General features: G+C 41.9%; 1 long non-coding RNA gene across 1 annotated transcript; it reads right to left on the bottom strand.

Annotated features, from left to right (window-relative positions):
• Nucleotides 1-932: 932 nt before the first annotated feature.
• Nucleotides 933-5,287, bottom strand: LOC133266294 (uncharacterized). The gene is made up of 3 exons (XR_009742302.1): nt 4,697-5,287; nt 4,263-4,371; nt 933-1,124 (listed from the first exon to the last, which is right to left on the bottom strand). It is a non-coding gene; the product is annotated as an uncharacterized LOC133266294 (long non-coding RNA).
• Between the last annotated feature and the right edge of the window lie 442 nt (nt 5,288-5,729).

Below are 5,729 nucleotides of genomic sequence, written 5' to 3'. Positions count from 1 at the left end.
CTTGTGCTTGACCTTGCTTGAATCAACATGCTTTATTACCTGATCACTTTTTTTTCCCTGAGAAACCAGATATTGTCACTTTTTGAGCAAACATCAATAGTTTCAAACTCGCTGTTTTTTGTAGGGACAAAATTTAACAATCCCAAATAATTAAAAATGTTTCATATTTGCACCTAAAAATATCTTGAATATTGTAGAAATAATCCAAGAAGGTTGCTGATTAAGTAGATATGCTTTCATCATCTCCCAAGGAGCACAACAATCTGATGCAGTCTATTCTATGATGGTTTTGTTTCCCCAATGACAGCATGACAATGGTAAAAACAAAGACAGAATGTGTACCTAAAATTCATTGGGAAAAAAATTACCATGTTTATGGAGTAAATCAGCAAATTTTAATGTTGAGACAACCAAAGCAATTAAGAAATGCTGACCAGTTTATGGTAAAACTGGTGTTCCTTCTCATTCTCAGTTACTGCAGGTTCTCACACTGCCTGCTCCAGACAGATTAAAATGACTTTTGTGACTTGGACGAACGGCATCAGGAGTTAGCAGAGCTCACAAATCCTCCAGTGAGATTGTTGCTCTGCATTTTATGTTCTGCTAACAAAATTAGGTATGAGTTGCCGTGTGTCCTCAAAAGGGTTGTTTCTTGTAGAGAAGGCTTCCCACAGAATATAAAAGCAAGACAATGATTTTCAAGAATTGTTTCATAAGTGATAAATTACAAAAATTTCTTCAGACTATGAACCACTGAATAATTTACCCAGAGGATAATGATGTATGCCTTAAAAAAAATGTTTGGTATAATTACCATTTTATTCACAAGCCACTCAGCTCATGCTCACTGAAGGTATTCTGATGTGTTTTTTCCCTCCCAGTTACATAAATTTTCCCTGCTATATCATTCTGAGCTTTGCTACCTACCATTATAGCTGCAAAGTTCATGTGAAAACTCCTGTTTCTCTTAGCTGAAGTCCTCTGTAGCATACTAATGATTGAGGATAAAATGCTTTTCTCAGATCTTGATTTTGTTATTATTCTTTTCTTAGACACATAGAGCTCTTGATATCCTCACTGAGAAAAGTTAAAAGTTGCCAACTTAGATACCATTTTCAGTGAAGCTGCAGCAAAAGTGCAGCAAGTATTTACTTATGGGTTAGAAACCACAGCTCTGTGAAGGTGGTGGAATTCATGTTAGAGCTGGATGCACTTAGACAAGAATATTCATGGTCAACAGAGTGCATCCTACTTCCTACAACGCAGTGACTATATAAGAGCATTGGTGTGGCACCTAGAAGCCCCACAGAAGGACTTTCTGCTAGGCCCTCAAGAAGTTGAGAACATAAAAATGGTCCCTGCTTTGAGCCTCTCAAAAATCAAAATCCTAAGCAAGAGGTTATTCATAGAACACCAGTAAATAACAAGACAGCACTACTGGCAGCTAAGTGTATAGCTGAGGCCTCTTTGGTGCTGTTACCTGCAAGAAATAAGTCAGCTTTGGAAAACAGTAGTAGCGATAGTGTGAAGAGCCTGAGTTGCCTTGGCTAGGGTTGAAATCTTGAAGTTGTGGGTGTGTTTTAGTGACTGCTTTGTGCTGTGTTTTTCACACACAGAAAATGCCCATGAGGAATATCAGTGGTGGTGTTCTGCTCAGATTGTGGATACGGTGGAGCACGAGCACAAAGTCCCACAGGGGATCCAGGCTTTCTGTCCTGTAACCTCTATTCTAATTGTTCTAACAAGTGTAAGATCTTACAAAAGAGATTTTATGGAAGCTAAGCATGTTGAGCTGAGAGTTTGTGAAGAAATGTCTTCATAATAACCCAATGGTTAGGGCAGAGGTCCCTAGAAAGGAAAACTTTGTTTTTCACCCATCCTGAATATAGAGGATTTCAAACTCAAAGTATTTATGCTGTTATGAATTTTATATTAGATATAAAACAACACCAAAACCCCCTCACCATTATTAGGTTAATGTGCAAATATCGAGCTCTAGGCTCCTGAACTAAACTTATTTCTGTTCAGAAACTTTGTTCGGATTATTTCGTATTCTTGACTGAATAGGGAATCCAATTGTCAAGATAAATTACATGTTGTATCTCTTTATTTTCCCTTGTTCCACTATATGACTTTCATCTTTGTGATCAGAGCACTCTCTGGAGATGTGGGTTGAAGTCCCAGAGCAGAACAAGGTCACCCTTTGTGCATGTGCTCTACCCAGAAGACTATTCTGCAAAGTATAAGAACTGCCAATTCTACCCATACTTTCAGTTACCTCATTTCTGTCAATATCTAATCAGAGCTCATATCCTTATGTGGGTCTTCAGTGTCTCTCCTTAAGTCTGCTCTCTGCTTGAGTCTGAATTACAACAGAGTATTAGTGCTGAAGCTGAGTGTTTCTGAATGTATGTAAATGTGAATGAAGACATACAAGGAATATTCACACCCACCAGAGATGTACCAGGGAGTTTTATGTGCACCAGAGATGAGACTATGCCAGGGATTAGGCCGTCTGTAAGACAAGTGTGCACATCAACTCTTAAATCTCAAATTAAGCATCTGGATTTCTCAAACCTTAGCCACAAGCTGTATCTAAAGCTGGCTGCTGTCAATGGAGACACTGATGTTGGGTGGCACTAAGTCTTCACACAGTATCACAGTACCACAGTATGCTAGAGATTGGAAGGGACCTCAAAAGATCATCTAGTCCAATCCCCCTGCCGGAGCAGGAACACCTAGATAATGTTACACAGGAATGTGTCCAGGCGGGTTTTGAATGTCTCCAGGGAAGGAGACTCCACAACCTCCCTGGGCAGCCTGTTCCAGTGTTCCGTCACCCTCACTGAGAAGAAGTTTCTTCTCAATTTTAAGTGGAGCCTCTTGTGTTCCAGTTTGTACCCATTACCCCTTCTCCTATCATTGTTTGCCACTGAGTAGAGCCTGGCTCCATCCTCGTGACACTCCCCCTTTATATATTTATAGACACTAATAAGGTCACCCCTCAGTCTCCTCTTCTCCAAACTATAGAGACCCAGCTCCCTCAGTCTTTCCTCATAAGGGAGATGCTCCACTCCCTTAATCATCTTTGTTGCCCTAAGTCTTATATGAGTGGCAGCAGGCATTTCTTAAAAACCTGCATCTGAATAAATTCAGTGTATTTAATATTTTCTAGTCAATGAATAAATTCCTTCTGTGTGCAAATGATTTTAATTTCCTGTTTAAGGGCAGCTATTTAGTTTAGTGCGAAAGCTGCAAAATTATTTCCTTTGGCTGGTTTCTAATCCCAGAACTGATGTTGGACTTGAATGTAACTCTGAACCAGTAATGCCTTTTTGTCACTGAGGCTGTTGGTTTGCTTCTTGCATCCATTTGAAGTTTCAAAATGTTGAGATGCTCACATAAACCTACACCAGAACAAACAAATTCCAGTATAATACAGACCAAAACCAGTAATAAAGTATATTGGGATCCTATGTTGCTTGTTTTTTAAGGGATAGCTGCAGGGACTGGAACACAGGTAGTCACTGTAACACATGCATAGTCAGCCTATGTATTTTTTGGTTTCAAATATCTGTGCAGCATCTCAGGATATGAATAATAAGTTTGTGTTGACTCCATCTGAAAACATCTTGTACTACTGTGACTCATTTCTGTTATTCTCAATAATGACTTGCAAAGAAATTGTCTTGTGAGTAAAAACCGGAGGGCAATAAATATTTCCAAACATGATCAACACTTGCTGAGAGAAAGAGAGGCAGCATTATAGGGAGAAATAAAAAGAGATTTAGAAAGGGGGGGGGGGGGGAAATCTGTTCTCTTTTCCACAGGCAAACACAACTTGCATGAGAAGAAACTCATGTACAACATTTTACACACTTTAAAATAACTTTATTTATACAAACTTTATCAAGTATTTAATCTTTCAGATTTTATTTCAGGATTGCTCTTGAAATCTCCCTAAGGTATTGTCTTGCTTGCAAAATGTTATTTCAATTAGTTGAATATCATTCTTTACAGGATTCAGGTCAAACAAGGGGCAAAACTAAATCCAAACCAAACAATATGTGTCTGCAATAAATTTCTGTTCCTGAATTATTCATACATAATGGCATAGGTGACTCTTCAAGCATTTTGAATTAACTACAATTGATTTCTCACTTTTTTATGCCTAGTTGTACAAGCTTTTTTGTACTTTTACTTCTCCTTAACAAATAAAGTATTGATTCAACTTCACTGAACATGTTTTATTTAAACTTTACCCTTTGTCAGCAACTTAGTCCTCTACCCAGAATTCTCCTCTTTGACTTTCCATTGTCTCTTGATCCGGAAGGTGAAATATACTGGATAGGCTCCTTGATATGATATAACCTATAAAATAGATTCCAAATTTGCTGGGCACAGTTACAATACAAAGCACACACAATGCGCTTTGAAGCACTTACTGCACCTTTTCTTGAATAGACTCTCAGGTTGCTCCATGGGAAATTCAACGGTTTCAAAGTCAAATAAACACACACACAAATTAAAGCCATTTATCCCAAGTACTTTTTATTTTGGCTAGTTTCTTCTTTCAGTCTGAAACTAACATTATATGCTAAACTCAGACGCTCTCTCACTCTTCCTCCTCAAGAAGACGGGAGAAAATATGATGGGAAAGTTCATGGGTTGAGAAAAAGGCAGAGAGAGCACTTACCAGTTACTATCACAGGCAAAATAGACTGTAGTTGGAGAAATTAATGCATTTTTCTGTCAATTAAATTTGAGTTGGATGGTGAGAAACAAAGAAACGAGTAAAAAAACACTTTCCCCTCAGTTCCTTCTTCCCATCCCCATTTTCACCGCTCCGCTCATGATCCCTCTCCCCGAGGCGCAGGGGTGCGGATGGGGTCGCGCTCAGCCCAGCACACCCCCTCTCGCCCGCAGCTCCCTCCTCACCCCTGCTCCAGCGCGGGCCCTTCCCCGCCCGCACCCTTCAGGGCCCCCCCCGCTCCCGCCGGGGCTCTGCAGGGCCGCAGCTCCTGCAGGAAATCCCCCCCTGCTGCGGCGTGGGGCCCTCCCCGGGCTGCAGGGGGGTCTCTGCTCCCGCGGGGTCTCTGCAGGGCTGAGGGGATCCCTGCTCCGGGCCTGCAGCACCTCCTGCCCTCCTCCTCCTCCACCCTCCCTCGGGGTCCCGCTGCTGCGGCTCCCTCCTTGGCTTCCTCCTCCTCTGCCTGCGCCGCCTTTGGCCCCGCCTGGAACCTGTTTTCCCCGTCGGCGCCTTCTCTTGGCTGAGGGGCTCAGCTGAGTCCTGCGCTGGTGTCGCAGGAGCCGGCAGGGGCTGCCCCGTCCCCTCCTCATAGAGCCCGCCCTGCAGCACCATGGCCAGCGCCTGGGCACAGAAACCCCGATATAGAGGAACGGAAAAATTAGTCACAAAATCCGTTTAACGTCACTGCAGGGCTTTCCTTGCAAACACCCTCTGATCCCATGCACCAGCCCATGCTTTGTGTTCATCAGCGTAGTGTACAAACTGCTGCTCTGTGCAGAGATTTTGTCCAGTCTCTCTTTTCCAGTGGGGTGGGGAGAAAATGATGCCTCTTTCTGTAACGCTGTGGAAAATGAGGAATATTAAAAGTAACTCACTTTATTTCATTAAGGGCTTGACAGAGGTACAGTTTACAAGGGAGAGCACTAGCCATGATGTCTTTGGTTTAGTAATGTGTAGGATCCCAGTATAAATTCTACCA

The sequence above is a fragment of the Pezoporus flaviventris genome, unplaced genomic scaffold, assembly GCF_033815535.1.
Source record: "Pezoporus flaviventris isolate CSIRO_AGI_PZ_B2104156 unplaced genomic scaffold, CSIRO_AGI_Pfla_v1 ptg000007l, whole genome shotgun sequence".
Lineage (NCBI taxonomy): Eukaryota > Metazoa > Chordata > Aves > Psittaciformes > Psittacidae > Pezoporus > Pezoporus flaviventris.
This window is presented reverse-complemented; position numbering and strand designations above follow the sequence as displayed.